Source organism: Myotis myotis, unplaced genomic scaffold, assembly GCF_014108235.1.
Source record: "Myotis myotis isolate mMyoMyo1 unplaced genomic scaffold, mMyoMyo1.p scaffold_m19_p_7, whole genome shotgun sequence".
NCBI lineage: Eukaryota > Metazoa > Chordata > Mammalia > Chiroptera > Vespertilionidae > Myotis > Myotis myotis.
Genome location: NW_023416379.1, coordinates 16,827,393 through 16,847,221, shown reverse-complemented (window position 1 = coordinate 16,847,221; position 19,829 = coordinate 16,827,393). Strand labels below are relative to the sequence as shown.

The following is a 19,829-nucleotide window of genomic DNA, read 5'->3' as shown; positions in this document are numbered from 1 at the left end:
AGCTGGCACTGTCCCCTGATTGGCCCGCCAGTCACCTCCCACAGAGGGAGGCCAGACTGTGGGAGGCCAGACAGAGGGAGGCTTAGGCCCCTGAGGACCTCTGTACTGTGAGAGGGTGCAGGCTGGGCTGAGGGACCCCCCCCCCCCCGGCCCCCCAGTGCATGAATTTTCGTGACCGGGCCTCTAGTGTTAAATAAGAGTGGGTATCCTTACCGTGTACTGGCTTTTAAGAGGAAAGGATTCATTTTTTTTTTCTCACTAAATATAATATTAACTATAGGTTTTTGTAGCTGTTCTTTATCATGTTTAGGGAGTTCTCGTCTATTCCTGGCTTTCTGGGAATTGTTAGCATGAATGGGTGTTGAATTTTATCAAATGCCTTTTCTCCTGTCAGTAGATATGATCATACGATTTTTTTTTTACTCTTTTTCCTATAGTGGATCACATTGATTGATGTTCAGATTTTTAGCAAGACTTTCTTACATGTCTGAAATAAATCCACTTGGTCATGGTGTACAATTTCTTGGGACCTAATGGTCTGTAGTTTTTGTTGTTGTTGTTTTGTTTGTTTTTAATACCATCTTTGTCTGGTGTTGGTACTAGGGTAATACTAGCTTCATAAAACAAAAAGTGCTCTCTCCTTTTTACAAAATATTTTTTGCATATTTTCTTCTCAGACTTTTATTGCTTCTATTTCAATTTTATATTTATCTAAATTTTGTTATGAAATTAGAGGTGAAGTAGGAAAACAAAAACTTGAAGATAGAGTCAAAGGAACCTGATAATTTGAATTATTTGCAACTTGGGACACAATATATGGAGGTGTTAACAATGATTTCTTCAGAACTTTCCTCCTCTAAGAGGCCTGTTTACATGAATGTTGCTTAATTGTGTTTTGCCTGTGCTTTATTGCTTTCCAGTTTATAATGACATTTTATACTGTGGTATACTATTGCTTTCACGAAATGTCAAGTTGCTTCATGCTTATGTGGTTTCTCCTATAGTAGTGAATATGCTTCTCCAAGGCCGAGATTATGTTGCTTATTTCTTTATATTTCAGGAAATCTAGTGCTGGTGTTCTGCCTACAACAGAGTTTTAATAAATATTGTTGACTGATAGGGTGGCCTAAAGGGGAAACAGAGTGTAAGACAGGGAGAACTGTTATAACACAGGAAGATTCGGGCAAATAGACCAGATTCCCACGTTTCTCTCTGATGACAAAGTAGAAACAATCAAAGGAGGCCCCCTGTGTGAAGTGGATCCTTCTGAAGCAGACCACCCGGCCATTTAATCAAGTCTGGTCAGTGCCCCAGGGAGCTTTTCCTTAAGGCTACAACCTTGTGCATAGCACTGGGCCAACAGCCTCCCACAGTCGTCATTAACGCAAGGGCAACACACACACCAATTGGTCAGAAAAAGACCGAGCCATTGAAAAAAAACTGCACCAAGTAAAGGAGACTGTTTATATGTTTCAGATCCTCAGCATCTGCGGTTATCATCTGTTTTCAGTTTGGTAATTTTTATTAAGGGAAAGTGGCACGTGCTGTCATAGGAACTGCTCCAGCTCACGCTCCCCAGCAGGTCGCTGGGTATCCCTGGTGTGCGGAGACATGATATGTTTTCTGCCAGTGGATGAGGTGGAGGGAAAGCTTTGCTCAGCATTATTTTTTAGTTCACAGAAACAGACAGGCCATGGGCAGACATGTGAAAGGCAGAGAACAATTATGCCATTGAAGAAGTTTGTCCATTAATTTCACAAATAATTGTTAAGCACTCATAGTCCCTCACAATGACTTTATTTCCCCACGGAGATTTACGACAGTTGGCCTGCTATCAGGAGGTTAACCTTTGGGCTGTGATCTCCCCCTGTGGTCCATCTACATGCGTGGTCTGTTCCCCAACAGCCCAGTCTGCATCTGGGAGACAAAGCTGCCTGGGTTTGGGAGTGTGGCCTATAGTTAGAGAGAAGAGCACAAAGCTAATTGACGGTAACAAAACCAGAGCTTCATTAGCACCAACTAAGGGAATTGACCACAGTGATTTGGAAGGAGAGTCTGGCCACTGAAAGTTGATCTCTGGTAAACTCTGAGACTAATTTACATTTTGATATGCTTTGAAGGAATAGCTGATAGCAGATGTGGCAATATAGGTGGATCTTTCCGCAAGGACATCTCACAGGTAACAGTGAAGGAGAAAGTAATGTTGTAAACACATTTTCCTAGAGTAAGAACTGTGACGGATGTCGCTGACTTTGAGAATGACCATGATGTCTGCCCAAGGCTGAGAAAATGAAAAGAAAACAAGGTGGGGTCTGAGACTGGAGATTTCTGGGTATTTGTCCCCATAGGCCATGAGGCAACATAATACTTTCAGAAGATAGGCAGCGTTGAGTTCAAGACAGAGCCTAGCAGGGGCCCTTTAATGACAGTAGGTCTCTTCTGGGAGGTTGGGTTGGGTTGCTTGGCCTAGCTGCTACTTCTTAAAAACAAGCAGAAGCCCTCTTGCAGGTGTCAGAGAAATTGTGCCACAGACTTTCCGTTGTTGCTATGACCGTGAACTTCGTAAGTCTTTTGGACTTCAAATGCTGAAGCTCTTCTACAGACTTATTGTACGTAGCTCAGATGCTCCATGGATGACTATGATCCCACCACTTCCTTGATACTCAGAGTCATCTACCCAACTTGCCTGCCTGGTCCTGCTGTTTCTGTCACTCACAAACTCATTTGACCTCAGGCAAGGGCTTAATTTCTCTGAGAGTCAATTCCTTTTCTGTAACTCATGGGGGGGAAAAAAAAGACTGTCTTTCTGGAGGCAGGGAAAGCAACCAGGATGGAAACTCTAGGCTGCACATGGTTGTAGTGTAGATAAAATAATATATGTGTCATGTATACTGTAAAGATCTGCCAACATCCCCTCCTCAAGGCTGATGTACACAACCTCAGCTTCTGGGAAAACAGATGCTGATGGCTCAAAGCTGTTCTCCTCACTGGGAATTGCCCTCAGCAGCAGGACACTGTCTACCCCAAGGTCACATCTCCTCCTAAGGGAATACCTGCAATCAATGCTTGCCTTCTATAGGGATCCATAGGCCTGTCCTTCTTACTCTATGGGACAATTCTATAATGGCTATCCCAGCTCTAGAACTCACCATAGAATCTGCTGAAATTCACCTGTAACCTCTCAAGGATCAGCTTCTGCCCCTGTCAATCCTACCTTTTTCATATCCTGACAGGTATCTCTTTCAAGAACAGTCCGGAAATATTTTTTGCATGCAACATGCCATTTCAGAGACTATTTTTAGGGAACCCAGTTGAAGACACTTGGTACCAGGAATTGTCACAGGAAACAGACTCTCATAAAAGAATTATTTGCTAGCTGAATGCTACATATAAATAGAATATATATAGTTCATGTCCGGTTGTACTTGTGTAACTGTTGAGATTTTGACTAGTGGTAAAGTGAATTGGGATTTTGGTGGAAGGAGGTATCCTGAATGGTATCGGGAAATACGAGGGGAATTGTAATTATGGGAACTTTGGAATTGATGGCTATTGCTGAGCACCACTGATTCATCAAAGAGGGAATGATGACAGGCTCGGGTGATTAATTACCAACACAAGGCAGAATGTAAAAATTAGAGGACCTCTTTGGTAGCATTTAGAGAAATCCTAATCTCTTGAATTTCCCTAAATGCAGACAAAGAAGAGGATCAAGTTCACGACTTAATCAAAGGGGTAGTGGAGCTTCAGAGAAGGTTGAACACATATCCTGGAAGTTCTCCTAAGCCAATGTCAGTGCCTAAATGGCGGTGGGGAGTGGGGCCCTGACACTTGGGCTGGGGATACCTGGGTAAATATATTTGTGAACTTTGAAATCCTAATTCCCTTAAATCTGCTGGGCTGTAGAAATGGCGCATCTTCACTTATTTGAATATAGTGGCTCTACTTTGCTTGAAAATCATGCAGAAGCCTCAGGAATGAGAAAAAGTCCTCCCTCCCCCAAAGTTTACCCTCCTTTCTTTCCTGGTAATCAGCAAATGACAACAATCAAGTCTCTTACCATACAACCCAGCAATCATGCTTATTGGTATTTACCCAAGAGTTGAAAACTTATGCCCGCACAAATACCTATATGTGAATACTTGTGGAAACTTTGTTCATAATTGCCAAAACGTGGAAGCAACTAAGATTCCTTCAGTAGGTGACTGGATAAATTAACTGTGTACATCCAGGCAATAGAATATTATTTGGTACTAAAAATAAATGAGCTATTGGGCCATGAAAAGACACAGAGAAACCTTAAATACATATTACTAAGTGAAAAAGAAAAATCCAATCTGAAAAGGTGACATGCTGTGTAATTTCAAGTTTATGACATTCTGAAAAAGGCAAAACTATAGAGACAGTGAAAAGATCACTAGTTGTCAGGGGTTGATGGGGAGTGGGAATGAATAGGCAGTGCATAGAAGATTTTTAGGAAAATAAAAATACTCTGTGTGTTACCAAAATGATGGATACATGTCATTATACTTTTATCCAAAAACCATAGAATGTACAACACCAAGGGTGAATGCTAAGGTAAACGCTGGACTTTGGTGATTGATGTGTCACTGTAAGTTTATCAATAGTAACAAGTTGATTACTTTCACCCTGGAAAAGACAGCAATTAATTTTTACTGGAAGCCACACGTGTGTGGGGTTATGAGTTTGCGTTTCCTGCCCACAGAGATTCTGCCCAACACTACTATCTGAGCACTTACAGAGGGTTTGATTCATCACCACGGAATACTGCATAACATTGCCTTGGACCAATGGGCTCCCTTTACAGCAAAAGATGTGACTCATTGGCACAAGATTATCGATTCTTTGGTCCCATCACACACTGTGAGATGCCAGCTTAGAGATAATTCTTTCTGAGGATAGGGCTCCATCCTCCAAAATGCAGCTTACGTCAGGCTCTGTTGGTCTAGAGACCCTAGTTCCTAGAGGGAGAATGTTTTCACTTGTCATAATACATGGTGCCCCCCCCCCCCGCCAATGTATACATACTTTGAATTATTATAAAGCCAATGTTTATTAACATACAGTTCATTTTTAAAATTTAAAAGAATCTATAGAAATGAATAATTTTTTGTGTGTCAATGCCTGTTTTCAAACTGATGGCCATTCTGGTCCAGGCACTGCTGATAACAGGAAGCAATGGAATCGTAAACATCAAGAATCCTTCCGTTCTGTATTTGTGCACCCTCAATTCGTCAACTGCTGCCGGTTTTGTGCTGCAAACTTTATCATTTATGTATCCCCATAAAAAAAGTCTAGGGGCACTTTAGGATAAATTTCTTTGTTCAAAGCTTAGTCTGGCTTCACCCATTATTGCAAATCAGTTAAACCTGAAAAGGAGTGAAAATTAAGTGAGTTATCAACTGTTAAGGTGTGTATACATTTTTTGGACCCCCTATATAATAGATCCTGGTAAGAGGGAAGGATGAGAATGTGGCAAGCTGTCACAAATCCCAGAGCCTCACAGACCAAAGCAATAAGCATTCACAGACCTGAGCGCCCTTCATGGGTCAGTTATTTTACTGTTCATGTTGCACACACTGAGTATTTAATTCTCGGAGGGGGGTATGACTCTTCACATGTGACCAAGAAACTGATGCTCAAGTGGTGAGAATCTATCCACTTTCTGGTGTGCCATTTGCCCCTCAAAATCCTCTCATTTCACAAATGCTCTTATCTTCCTGGCAGCATGTCATTGACCGGGATTGCACTGCTCGCCGTGAGCAGTCCAGATATCCTGCTTCACAGTGCATAGTGATCCTAAAGTAGGAGGTATGCAGTACTGCTCCCTGAATCTGAACTCTTAACGTATAAAGGACAAGCAAGAGAGGGAGCTGTTCTTCCTGACCTCAAATTCTAGTAAAGGCAATCTTTTAGTATCTGAAAATCAGACGTTTTTTGGTGGTGGGAAAGTGTTGAAGTTAATATTCTCCAGAGTTCGTTGGCTGAGCAGGAACAGTATAATTAGTGTTGCAATATTTGTTAGCAAGGACATATGGAAGGATTGACTGCAAGAATCTTAGTTTTGGACATGTTCTTCCCTAGAGAATACACTAGTTTCTTTTTCTGTCTTTTCACCACCTCAAAGTCGGATGGGCAATATTTTTCTGAATAATATGTGCCTAGAGAGCTATTGGAGGAAAAATTTGTTTTGTCTTGTGACTTAGAGCAGCAAGGAACTGCAAGGAGGGGAGGGGAGGGAAGGGAGGGGAGGGGGGGGGGAGAGAGAGAGAGAGAGAGAGAGAGAGAGAGAGAGAGAGAGAGAGAGAGAGAAGGAGAGGAAGAAGAAGAATGAGGAGGAGGAGGAGGAGGAGGAAAGAAGAGAGAGAAGAGGGAAGGAAAGGAAAGGAAGGTGAGAGTCAAGAAAAAGGGATCTCACAGAGGGAAAAAATGCCTCACTTCTCCCCCTCCATGCCAAATGGGTATGTGCTGTGGCTCAGAGCATTTGGCAGAATGACTAGCTCAGTCAACAACAGCAGCAAGACAGCCATGGCTCAAGGCCAGCAGGAGTCAGGCTACATGGCAGCTGGGGGCTGAGCACAGGTGAGAGGCTGGCAGGAGAGAGAAGTACCAGGAGCAAATTGGAACTAGCACAGAGATTGGGTAATTAAACTTTAAGATCTATGCGGTAGGGAATGAGTGACTAAAAATCATCTTAAAGCTGCTATTGGATTTTGAGGTGAATGTGTTTATTGGACATTTGCTGAAATTTAAAAAGATATAAGATTACAGGGCTATACATTTATGGCCCATGTGTCTGCTTCAGGGGAAGCCCCTTTTTAGTAAAACAGAAGGTTCTGGACTCAGTCTCCCTCTCCCAGGACACCTTCCTCTAGAACAGTGGTCGGCAAACTGTGGCTCACGAGCCACATGCAGCTCTTTGGCCCCTTGAGTGTGGCTCTTCCACAAAATACCTACTTCTGCGCATGGGCCACGAAGTTTCAATTGCACTGTACGTGCGCGCCCGCACGTGGTGTTTTGTGGAAGAACCACACTCAAGGGGCCAAAGAGCCGCATGTGGCTTGCGAGCCGCAGTTTGCGGACCACTACTCTAGAACTTTTGAATAAGACAGGCTGGTCTCTGCTCTGGGTCAGCCAAGCACAGGTTGCTTCTCTGCTGTTGCCTTCACCTTCCCACTCGACCCCCACTCAACCTCTGCTGCCTTTGCCAGCAACTCCTGGAACTTGGCACAGTCTCTCCCTTGCTTTGTTCCCCAAGGTATTGCTACCACAGAGGTTTGGGGTGTAGCAGTTCTCACTGAAGGTTTGGAGACAAAGCAGAGCAATAACTGGGCCGCCTCAGAGCAGGTTCTTGTCTGGCCTTCACAAGCTGCAGTGTGGCTGGGCTCTTCTCCCCTGGCCGCCTGTAACATTCTCTTCTTCTTCCTGTTCTGGTCTGAATTGCAATTCCTCCCCCTCCTCTGTCCTCAGTGGCTGCCATCAAACAGTGGGCCCAGGCTCCCTGATTTCACCCTGGTGGGTCTTCCATTCCATCAGCCTCTTGACCCCGTCCAAAACCCCTCTTTTGTAGCAAGGCTTTGATAGTGACACACATCACCCCAAACAGGTTCCTAACTCTCAGAGTGAAACATGAGTCTTTGATTTCTAATTCCTCACTTTCCTCTGTTCACTTTTCTTTCCCCATTTCTGGGGCGCGGAGCCCTTGGGTTTATATCAAGCTAATCTCTATAGACCCATCCTGGGGGCATCAGTGCCTTTGTGAGCAAAATGGGAGGTCTTTGATCTAGCATCTCCTCTTTCAACATCTAACCCAGAGCCCAGAAAAAGGTTTAAAAATATACTTGTAAGATTCTTCACTTTAGTTTAGCTTGTGATAGAGAAAAGTAGGAAAGAATTTAGCCGTTCATTAATACAGAAATAAATACCTAGATTATGGCCTGTAATACAATAAAGTACTATGCAACTATTAAAACAATGAAGAATCTCTATTTGTGCTTATCTTGAATGACTCTAACAATTTATTATAAATTGAAAAAGCACTTTCTGAATCAAAAGGTAGAACATGATAAAAAACATGCGCCTCTCTTTCTGAATGTACAGATATCTTGATAAACATAAGAAATAGTCAGAAAGGGAGGCCTCCAGTCTGTTTCTGGATGGTGGAGTGGAAGATTTGTGTTTTAATATCTTACTTTATATTATTTATCATGGAGGTCATTAGGTCATGAAATTATGAATGTCTCTTAAAATATTTTTTAAGTAGAAACATTTACAGATACAGTACAATGGACTATATGAAGCCAATGGACACAAAATAAGGGATCAGGTTAAATAATCTCTAGATCCTTTCAAATTTTATTATTCTGAGAGTATGTACTTATATGTAAGGAACAAATAAAACTTTTAAAATATAAAGCACTTGAAATAATTTTTTGAATACATTAAGCACACCATGTGTAACTCTTATCCAAAAATTTAATTGTATTATCACTGTATCCTGTTGCTTTCTTATATTCTTTTTATATTGTTATGTTTAAAGGTGCTCAGTAATTTAAAATTATTACTGAAATTAAGTTTTTTCCCTAAAAACTTTAATAATTTACTAAATAATTAAATGTACGCATATGTAAATCCTTTGTAGTACTAGTTGAGCACATATATAGTACTTAACATTCTTTGTTTAACCAGAAAATTAACCACAACATTTCTGTGATCAAGGTAGGGCTCAGGTAAGAAAAGAGACATCTCCTAGCCCTCAGGCCATAGAGCTATAGTGTTCTCCTGATGTTTTCACTGTCTGAAGGCTGGAGCTTTGGGACCCTTGCCTTCTTGCTCATTTCCTCTTGTTCCACCCAGGACCACTGTGTTTAATGGATGAGTAAATGGGCATAAGGAGAGCAGTAAGAGTAGTATTTCAGGAATATATCTATCAGTAAGGTCACTGACTCTCTATTGTAAGTCTTTATCACATTCTCTGGCCACCAGACTGTCCAGCCTTGATCCAACATGTACCTATGCAACCCTAGGTATAGTATTCTGGCACATCCTGTTGAACCCAGTCTTCCAGTATATTAAAAGAAAAACAACACAACAAAACTAGATTTGGCCCTTTAAGAAACTGAATTAGCTCTTTCAGATCAAGACAAGAGTCTACTTATTCTGCGGAAGCAGTAATTCAGTTATAGTTGTCCTGGTGGCCTAAAAAAGTCAGCGCCGCTTCCAGAGGTGCCTGATTTACTCCCTGGACATAATTTATGTCCTGGGAAAGTCTGATTTGGTGAGTCTTTGTTCTGTGAAGCTCAGAAGCAGGTCAAACATTGAGAATTCAGCATGTGACCTTGAAATTTGTGGCAAAGATGCAACACCATTCAAAATGGAAATAATAAAGCCTCCACATTCTGGAAGGTTTTTTTTTGATGCATTTTTCTTCTTGTTCAATTTTGCAACCCTTGATCTAGGGAAGAGTTTCTCTAACATAAGGCTGCTGCCAGCATAACAATCCATTCCCACAACATCTAATGTAACTCAATCGCCCTGGGACAGTTGCTGAAGAAAGAACTGATAGCAACAGCCCACACTACTAGAGCAAGGTCTCTTTCCCTTCATTCAGTCTCTTGTCATGTTTGTTTTCAATCTGTCCAGGGGATGTTAGAGATTTGGAGCGAAATGTGTAGCTTCACTCAATAGGGAATGGTCTCATTCTTACCTTGCCAAAAATGACTAATAAAGTACAAACCCGGAGAAGATGAGAAGGTTGTATTTTGTCACTAGGGAGTCCTCCCTCTCGGATGCCCCTTCCCAATCTTCTCTACTATTCTGCCCTTCCCTCTTTAGCCTTGATTTTAATGTTGGGGGTTTTTATTACTTAATAAATGGTGGCTTTTGAATCAGGCATTATAGGAAAGCATTAAAAAAAAAAAAAAAAGAACATGAGGTCCCTGCTCTCAAAATGCCTATAACCAAAGGGCTCCATATCCTGTAATCATTTTTATTTCCTTTCTGTCCCCCACTGGGGGACAGTGAGATGATCACATTTTATTTCTAATCAGGAAAATGTAGATGAGCTTGGGACCTTTAAAAAATATTAATTAGTAGCAGCCATGTTTGAATTGGGCAGATTCTCATATGACTTGGGACCAAGATCTTGAGTAACAGGGAATTTTGACCAGCATGTTCAACAAAGGGGAACTGGTAACTTTTATTTAAAAGCTGGAAAGCCTTAATTTATGTATCTCTTGGTTTTGTCACCAGGCTGACTGCAGACAAAGTGGATTTCTAAGCCAGATGGTTCTCCATTTGAGGCAGTCAACAGTATTTGGCAATCTGAACTTTCCATAACTCCAGTGACAAGCTGGGATGCTCTAGCCAGGAAGCTGAGATACTGAGATCCAGAACATACAGGACCAGCAGATGCTGAACAGGGCTGAGGATGTGGTTTCCAGCCCAACTACCTCAGGAGTCCATCAGCCACAGTATGCCTGTTTCTTGCTCTGTAGGCTGGAGAATGTGTGTAAGTGAACATTTTCTTTATTTCCTACTCCATTTTCCCCATAGCTGGGGTGCATTTGGACACTCTCTACCAGGTTGCAAAAATATTATTTTCTGTCTCCCAGAAAAATCAAGGGAAGAACCATGTAACTCTTCGATTCCCTCCTGGACCCTGGTATATAGTAGGCGCTTAAGAATATACTTGTTGATTAAATCAGTAATTGATCAAGTAAAATTTTCATATTTCCAAGATAGTCACCCTCTCCTTTGGATGAGCAGAAAATCAGTCTCCATTTATTTTAATCCTTTGCATACCCTTTCATACTGACACTTGCTGCCTAGCGACCATGCTTTGAATTAGTGAGGACACCGATGAAGAGATGGATAATGGCACATTAGGTTTGTTGAATATTGCAAACTTCTTTGAGTTCAGAAAAACCCAGAGCATGTTTTGCAAAGCACTTTCCCCTCGATGTTTTAAGAGCATGTGGACTCAGAGGGAAATTTAACCTGCATGTTCATTTACACATAACTCATCAAAACATTTTAAACAGACCTTTGAAGTCTGTAGAGCTTTTTCAATCCATTTTATGGAAACTTTTCAAGCATTTTTTGAGGTTTTCATAGAAAGCTGTGTTTGGCCAAGACCAAATATATTGGATACTGGACCTTCTCATCCCTACTGAATATTTTGTATTGATCCACATTTTATACCCTACATTCATATGAGTTTTGTTCTTGTGCCAAACCATTTCTTCATTTCCAAATTGATAATGTTCTCTAAACTTTATGAAGAGAGGGACATACAATTGGAATTGGAAAGGAACAAAAACATTGTTAGACTTTGATGGATAAAAACTGGGCATAGTTATTCTTTATGGCTTTCTAATGGAAGACAAAGGTACCATGGGAAATTCTAACTGGTCAAAAGAAAAAGAAATCCATTTGGTTTGAGAATTACTAGTGTCTCTATTAGTTGGTGAATCTCAATATGCTCAGAAACACTAATTTGGTTTCATTTAGATCCATGAAATAATGACAGATTTTTTGGCAGAGAATGGCATGGTCATATTTGCATTTGTTAGGAGCTTGTTACAGCAGTGGAGGATGGAGCTGAGGGAGGCCTGATTTACATAGTCCCTGCAGTGGTCTAGGTGAAGAGGTGGAAGGCAGGCACACAGATTTGATATGTATTTAGAAAGTCAGTTAGCAGGACTAGAGCACATTTGGCTAGCGTGGGTAAATAGTGGATGATAGTGATAGAAAGTGAGCAGAAAGAAGAGCAGGTTTGGAATGAAAGAGTTGGTTAACTCAATTATAGACATGTTGGCTCTAACATGTAAATTAAGATATTGAGGTGTAAGGAGGTATTGGACTTATGATTCTGAAGCAGTGGGCAGAGTTCTGGGCTGGATAAAAATTTGTCAATTACTAGATTATAGTTGGTTAGTCAAAGGTGAAATGTGGGTGAGCTCACTTGTGAAGGTTAGTAGATCGAGTTTGTAATTTGGGAGAGAGAGGAGAACTGGAGAACACAGCATAGAGTAAAGGGGTTTTCTGGGTGATCGAAGAATGGGCATGCTTGTGTAGGCTGAGGAAAAGGGTCCATTTAGAGAATGAAGAATTGAAGAGCTAGGGTTGAGACGGGATTTCTCAGGAAAAATGGTAGAAACAGGATGGAGGGCCAAGATTAGGTGGAATTTTGACATATAGGAGAGAGAGTTCTTTCTCCAAGACCAGACTGAAAGCTTCTATTCTGAAATATATGATAGTGTATATTTCTCAACTTTGTCCTGTTCTCTAAGTTGTAATGTCAATATTTTGGGGGAGCTCTCTGGCCCGGCCCAGTTCCATGCTTATTGTTGGCTCTCATGCTTTGCCATTGATGTGGAGGGTTATGTGTGGTCCAGGTAGGATCAAGAGTCCATCCCTAGACCAGTCACTGTGCCTGTAGGACCTGTAAGACTATTTTCAGAATAAAAACATTGTGTAGTTTGGTGGGTAATGAGTAGAAAACTATTTAAAAACATTCAGTAGATAAGACGTAAAGCAGGTAACTCTAATGAAGTTGTCTTAGTGAGGTTGCCTAAAGAGTTATCCTCACACAGGGATTCAGTTTATGTGAGTTACTGAGGCGCATTTCTCAGAAAACCATTGTGAAGCAGAATAAGGAAGGGGAAGGAGTCGGGCCAGGATGTGATCCTTGGTCTCATTGTGGGAAGTTTAAATCTCACTGCAGACTTGCCCTACTTTGAAGCAAAGGGGCCAGGCTTTTGCATCTTCCTATGACTCTTTGGTCAACTGCTGGGGTTGGGAATAAGGTATGGGTGTGATGGTACTGATGGTGGTGGTGGAAACTTCCGAGGCTTCCTTGTGAAGTGGCTCCAGTCAGCCCAGAGCCAGTTTCTGGAGGATGTAACAGGTCTATGCCCTTAGCTCAGCACTGGCTGCAGTTGGGGGAATGGGCGCCCTGGCTGGTATGATACAGGAAAGTCACCAACAGCATCTATTGCAACACAACACAATCCTTTCTCTGTTCAAATAGAATATATCTCTGAAAATTTAAAAAGCCAATACATCATCAAATACATACTGTTTATTATATGCAATATATCATTTTAAATTTAACCAAAAAATTACCTCTCTACTTAGCAGCAACATGATGATCATTTATTAAACTGATAAAGTTAATGGTCTCATTTTGTCAATATTTGCTCTGCCTGGGCTGTGTGCTGTTCTGACAAAAAGTCTAAGTATTAGAAGAACCTGGGCTCTGGTAAAATTGAGCATACCAGTGCTGGGAAATCCATCTCCAGCCTTAATTGTCTCATGAGGAACAGCATCTTTTCATGTGATTATTTGCTGTTCATAAATATTTGGCAAAGTATCTGTTTCAATCTTTTATCCATTTTTAAAATTGGTTGTTTATTTTCTATATATTGACTTTTGAGACAGATAGACAGACATACACATACATTGTACATACGCAGATTATATGTATATTTGAATTTTGATGATGTCTCCTTGCCAACTTATAAATTCCTCAGAACAAGGGAGTTCCTTGAAAACAAAAGGCACATTTTAATATGCAAGTTCGTGGCATCCAGTAGAGATTCAAGTGCTTGATGGATAGTTGTTAAGCATTTCATGATGGTAAGGACAAGTCCACATGGTGTTGTTTTTTCACACATTTGGAGACCATGCTACACAGAGTCAGATATTTTTTAATGTTAAGACTGTGCATTAACCTCATCTTATTTAAGGAACTCTGTATGCATAGCATATGTGATACACTTTGCAAAAGAAATACTTTTCAAGTTTTTAGAGAATGAAGACTGTCTTTATAGATAATTTTAAGTAACAAATAAACAATTTTAAAGAAACTAGTGACTGTGTACCAAATGCAGAATGCGTTAGTCGGTTATATTGCCAAAGGGCAGAATCTTGGTTTCTGAAAATAACTTGAAGAAGTTCATACCAATTAGCAACCCAAACTGAACTCTCATACAAAGCTTAATGCCATTTGGGATAAATCATTTGAAGAGTGAACAAGAAAAATAGACTAAACTGCTGATAGGAGCTCTGCCTTCTCTGGTTGACTCAATCCCATGCAAGTTGGTAGCAGCAACTCCCATAGCTGTGAGAAAAGATGATTTTATTGAATCAAAGGATACCACATTCAGCATTGTGGCACACAATATTAGTCTTTTTTCTTTGAGCCTAGTTTCATTTTTAGATGGAATGGACAATTTCCAGTAGTCAACGGAACTGTAATGGAGTCCCTAGATCTTCTTCACTCTTCTGGTGGCTGTCAGCTAACCGAACCCAGGACTTTCGCTGCTGAACCACCCAAGATCCTTCAGTTTTGTTTTATCCTCCGACTCTGATGTTGCACAACATGAGATCTTTCTGGTTGCAATTTTCATTCTATTTGTTTTGTCTCATTCTCAGAGTCCAGGTGTCACATTCTACCTGAATGGCATAGCTTCATACAGGAATTTCTTAGCTCTGCTAACTATATTGTTGAATGCTTTACCCACTTATGGAAAGGATTACCTTGTGGAAATGTTCTTATTTTCATGTTATGATTTACATATGGGAGTCTATGGTAGTTTCCCTGTTATTTAGACACCAAATTAAACCATCCGAATCTGGTAATATTCACCATCATCCCATAGCAATTCTTGGAGTGTTTTTAAGTCCCAGACACTTTTCACATGTTATCTTTAATCTTTACACAGTTTTGTAAGATAATTCTTAATCCACTCATTTTACAAATTAGGAAAACTAATTTACTCACTCTGATTACACATCCAGTAAGTCAGAGTTTATTATTGGTATTACCAGTGGCATTGCTGTTAAAGCTTTGTGATAGATTTGGTAACAATAAGTTGTGAAAGCACTGCAATCTTTATCGATAAATTTTGAAAAAAGTTTATGGTACTCGTGAAGAGTTAGTGTAACTGAATTTAATTACATTTTTAAAAGATATGAAATGGAGACTTAGGACCTTAGGTCCCTGGAAGCTTCTACAATCTCTTGAATAATCAAATATTTTGACTTCTATTATTACCTATTTTTCTACTTTGAAAGGGAGACAAAGATTACTTGTATACATGTATCAGTATATATGAACTTCCAAAGTTTGTTACTTTGGATCTTTCTGGGTTGAATAAGGATTCCTTTTATAAAAAAAATTGATTTAAAATATTTGCTAGTTTACACATTTCAAGAGCATATATGAGTATTGGAAAATGACCATTTACGAGGTTTATTGTCACCCCATTCAGATGCAAATAAAGAGGGCAGCTTCCTAAAACCGAAGATAATTTTCCAGGGAAGTGTGTTTCAGAACTAGGGAACGAACAAGCTGTTAGAATGTAGACATCATTGTTTGTGGGAGCTGGCAAGGTCAAATTAGTTGGAAATTAATATCCTACAAAATTTATCAATTCTCCTTACATGTAGAAATGAAAAAAAATAATATTATGTTACTGGATTTTGATAACAATGGATGAAGGCAATAATGAGAAATGTATTTTGAAATCTTATATCCTGATGATATTTTTAATATTTCTTCCTGGCACTTACTAATTTTAAATGATTTTTTTATTTAAGTTATTTGTTGCCTAATGGTCAGCTCCCTCACTGGATTGCAAGCTTCTTGATGGCCCAGAGCACGTCTGCTTTGCTCACCATCATATCTGCCTGGCATGATTTCTGGCATATAGTAGTTGTTAAATAATTGTTAGATAAGTGAGCACATTTTTGTTCTTCTGGGACTATAGTCTGAGGAGGATGCTAGCTGGACACAACACCTATATGCCTCTGAGCCTCACAAGGGGGAAGAGGATAGAGCTGGTGGCTTCTGTTCTCCTGGGATTTCCAAGTCCTTCCCATTCTTGCCAGCAAGTGGAAGAAGGAGGATGGAGTAAAGCAGTGTCCATGCTATGGTCAGAATGAGAAATGCGACTTTCAGTTTCTCAGAGAAAAGGGGAACTCAGAGTTAGGGGTCTCTGTCTCAAGCCCAGCCAGCCTTGATAGGAGATGGCTATGAGCTTCCTCTATTGTTAACTCCTGTGGGGCCACTTAGCTTCTGCTGTCTAGCCAGGGTGGGCCTGGGTCGGCTGTTAGGGATCCCTTTTCACTCCCTTTAATACAGAGGAAACAGAGTTCTAAGTTGAACATGGAAATCAGTGGAGAAGTGGGCTTCACATATAAACTTTTAATAGCTATCTTAGGTGAAACATTGAGTGCATTTTCTATATATTGAGAGACCGTTGGTTAGCAACAGGAAACCAACTTGAATAATAATTTGGCTCAATAAAAGGAGGATATGTGAAAAGTAGCTTTAGCATCCAGTGTAGAAAACTGGAGAGAGGGAGAGACTGTTGTAAATAGGCTCTTGTTCTGTATTTATGTTTTAGAGGACATGATTAATTCTTATATAATGAACAAAATAATAAACTAAACTAAATGTGCTGTATAAAAAACTGGGTCTTCCCCCAACCCCAAACAAATATTTGGGTAAAATACCTAGGTAGGTAAAAGCTTTAATCCCAATAAAGTTCTGGCAGCAGTAATATCATGCACAAAACTCAGCATGTGCTGTCATTTTTAAGTGATTTCATTATTAAAGGCCTTTGGAGTGTGTCAGGAAAAGAGGCGATCTACAAGCACAGAGAAAGCAGTCCATTCTCTCTTTGGGTATCACTGTGCCTCCAGATCTCCGAAGTCTGAATTTGGGAAGAGTGAGGAAGAACCTGGCTGATTCCATTTGCCAGGGAGCTGCAGAGAGAAGAAAGCTGACCCCGGAGGCTTGATGTTCTGAGGAAAGGACTTCAGGACTCTAATGGTTCCCTCATGAGACTTTTGTTGTGCAGTCCCGCTCTCTATTCTTCATCCAGGTTGTCATTTTTACTCTCCTGAGACCTGATTGATGATTTCAATGACTTCTCCACAATAATCCTTGGGTGCTGGTTCTGATCAGCAAACTAGATGTTTGTTTCATTTTTCAGATATTCCCTTGATTGGTTCCTGATTCCCAGTCTCCATAGTTTGCATTTTTTCCTTAAAAGAACAGCATTTGCCATATGCCATATCAATCCTGTAATTGATCCAAGTCCTTTTATAGTGGATTATACTGTTGAAAGCAATGATGGTGTCATTTGCTCTCTTAAATTAAAAAAATTTTATTCTCTGTGTTTCCTCTGTGTGTTTGTACTCCAATGCAGCTAAAAACCTTGAATTTGTGGTGCCCACGAATGAGCGCACCAGCTGAATGAATAGATACGCACTTATATTCATGAATTGTCTTTATTTGAAAATTCAGTGGCCCACATTCAATAGTCACACATTCTAATTTTCCAAAGTAGAGGGTTTATAGACCAAATAGATGACAATTTCAATCCTTTATATGGACTTCTTTGCGATGCTGTTTAAAAGTGTGTTCTATTTGGGTGTAAGTTTCCAAAACTAAGCCATTGCCATAAACATTTTTAATTAAGTGCAATTAAATCAGTACAATTATTGCCTTTTTATACTTAGAGTAGAATCTAGGTCCCATTGATGGAGATTGGTACAGAATCAGAATTTCATAAAAAGAAGGAATTTTTGAGCATCTAGTTTTATATTCTTGTTTTTCAAAGAAATTAAGCATCTTGTTATTTCTCAGTCTTTCTTAGAATGGAGAATATATTTGTTAGCATCAGAGCTGAAACTAGACCTAATTCTTCAGACTCTCAGTTATTACACTACTTCACTGACTAAACATATAAATGGATTCTTTAGGTAAGCATGTTATTATTATTCTGTATAAGCAGAGGAATGGAGAAGCAAATGAGCATAGATGAGTGTTTAAATAGAGAAGCAAGGAGGTAGATAACTATATTGCTTCCATTTAAAAATATTTTTATTGATTTCAGAGAGAGAGAGTGAGAGATAGAAGCATCAATGATGAGAGGAATCACTGATCGGCTTCCTCCTGCATGCCCCCCACTGGGGATCAAACTCACAACCTGGGCATGTGCCCTGACTGAGAATCAGACCATGACCTCCTGGTTTATAGATTGATGCTCAACCACTGAGCCATGCTGACCAGGCTTTTTAAAAAATAAATAAAGTTTATTTTCAAACTTATTTAAGGCAATCATCTTGACTATGTTTGGAAAATTGAATGATTAAAGATCATGCAACATTACCTACGTTTGCATATCTAAGCTTAAGTCCATCCTCAAGTTGAAATGCTGTTATTTTCCCTGAAAGTATACTGATGTTTAACAAATTTTTAACAATTCATTTTCTGATGTTGATTTAAGAGGAAGCAAAACTGAACTTTTACTGAAAAGGAACCACTTTTCTAAGAATAATCTTTTGCCTAATAATAAAAATAATAGTATTGATATGGAGGAAAATTGTTATACAAAGAAGACATGACTCTCTAGCCTGGCTGGTGTTGCTCAGTGGTTGAGCATTGACCCATAAACTAAGAGGTCACTGGTTCGATTCCTGATCAGGGCACATGCCCAGGTTGCAGGCTTGATCCCCAGTAGGGGGCATGCAGGAGGCAGCTGATCAATGATTGTCTCTCATCGTTGATGTTTCTCTTTCTCTCCCTCTCCCTTCCTCTCTCTGAAAAAATACACAACAAAACATATTATTAAAAAAAAAAAAAAAGACATGACTCTCTTGACACCCAACAGTCCTCCAGCTATAGGTTTAAATGCAACTCTCACCACTTATCTAAGCACCAGCTGAATTTTGCATTGAGACTTCAAACCACTCTGAATCTTCTCCTCCAACACTGTCCTCCACATATTCTTGCCTTTTTTTCAGCCTGTCTTCTGTCCCCATGCACTGGAAGCTCACCAACCTCACCTGTCATGTTCAGGGATAGCAGTTATCAGGCGCAAAACACCAGGCCTTCCCTTTTATCCACGTGAACACAAGATGACATGAACAAGAGATGTTTGCAGACATAGCATCCAGGGCTAAGTCAGCTGAGCCTTCCAAGTGGTTGCCTTGGGTTGATTTTATGTCTATGAGCACATGTTGTTGTTATTGTTGTTTTAAGTAAACATAAAATAGTAAAACTAGGTTTCAGTGCATTAAGTAGATAAATTGGGAAAATATTTTTAACCAAATAATTATGCCTCATTTAGGTCTCATGAGCTGTTGCTATTTGACATAGCAGCTGCAGTTTTAAGTAATGGCCAAGTGGGAGCTATATGCACTTTCCATGGTAGGAGTTGATTTTATAGACTGACCTATTGCTTTAAACAACACATTAGCCAATCCTTCCTTTGATGGAAAAAATACATACATAAAATCCTTTTAAAACCCCTATGGAGTACATGTGAATGTAGTGGGGTAGAAGTGGTGAGTACAAGGTGCTATATATATGTTTGTGTTTAGTGGATGGGTTAACAGGGGCAAGGAAAGGCCTTATTATATAGACAATCTGTATTGTAGCAAGACCAATATGTTGAGTATCCCTATGATTAAATTCAATGGATTTCAAGTAAATTTATGTTCAAACGAGGCTTTTAAAAACATGTTTTAACATAATTTTTTAAAAAGCTGAGTTGACCTAAAAACTGTCGCATCTAGTACAGTTGTCAGATATAATACTATAGAACACCTAGTTAAATTTGAATTTCAGATGAACAGCAAGTGATTGATGTCTTAGCATAAATTTCTCCCAAATATTGCGGGGCACATACTTACACTAAAAATTTGTCACTGTTTAGCTGAAATTCAGATTTTACTGGGTGTCGTGAATTTGTATTTGCTAAATCTGGTAACCGAACAACTAAGCAAAT

General features: G+C 39.8%; 1 long non-coding RNA gene across 1 annotated transcript in view; it reads left to right on the top strand.

Moving 5' to 3' along the window:
- The window catches only part of LOC118660303, a 198,086-nt gene that overhangs the window by 90,672 nt on the left and 87,585 nt on the right, over positions 1–19,829 (top strand). Inside the window, exon 2 of the long non-coding RNA XR_004968864.1 lies at positions 10,273–10,531. This is a non-coding gene — a long non-coding RNA (uncharacterized LOC118660303). The remainder of the gene's footprint in view (positions 1–10,272; positions 10,532–19,829) is intronic.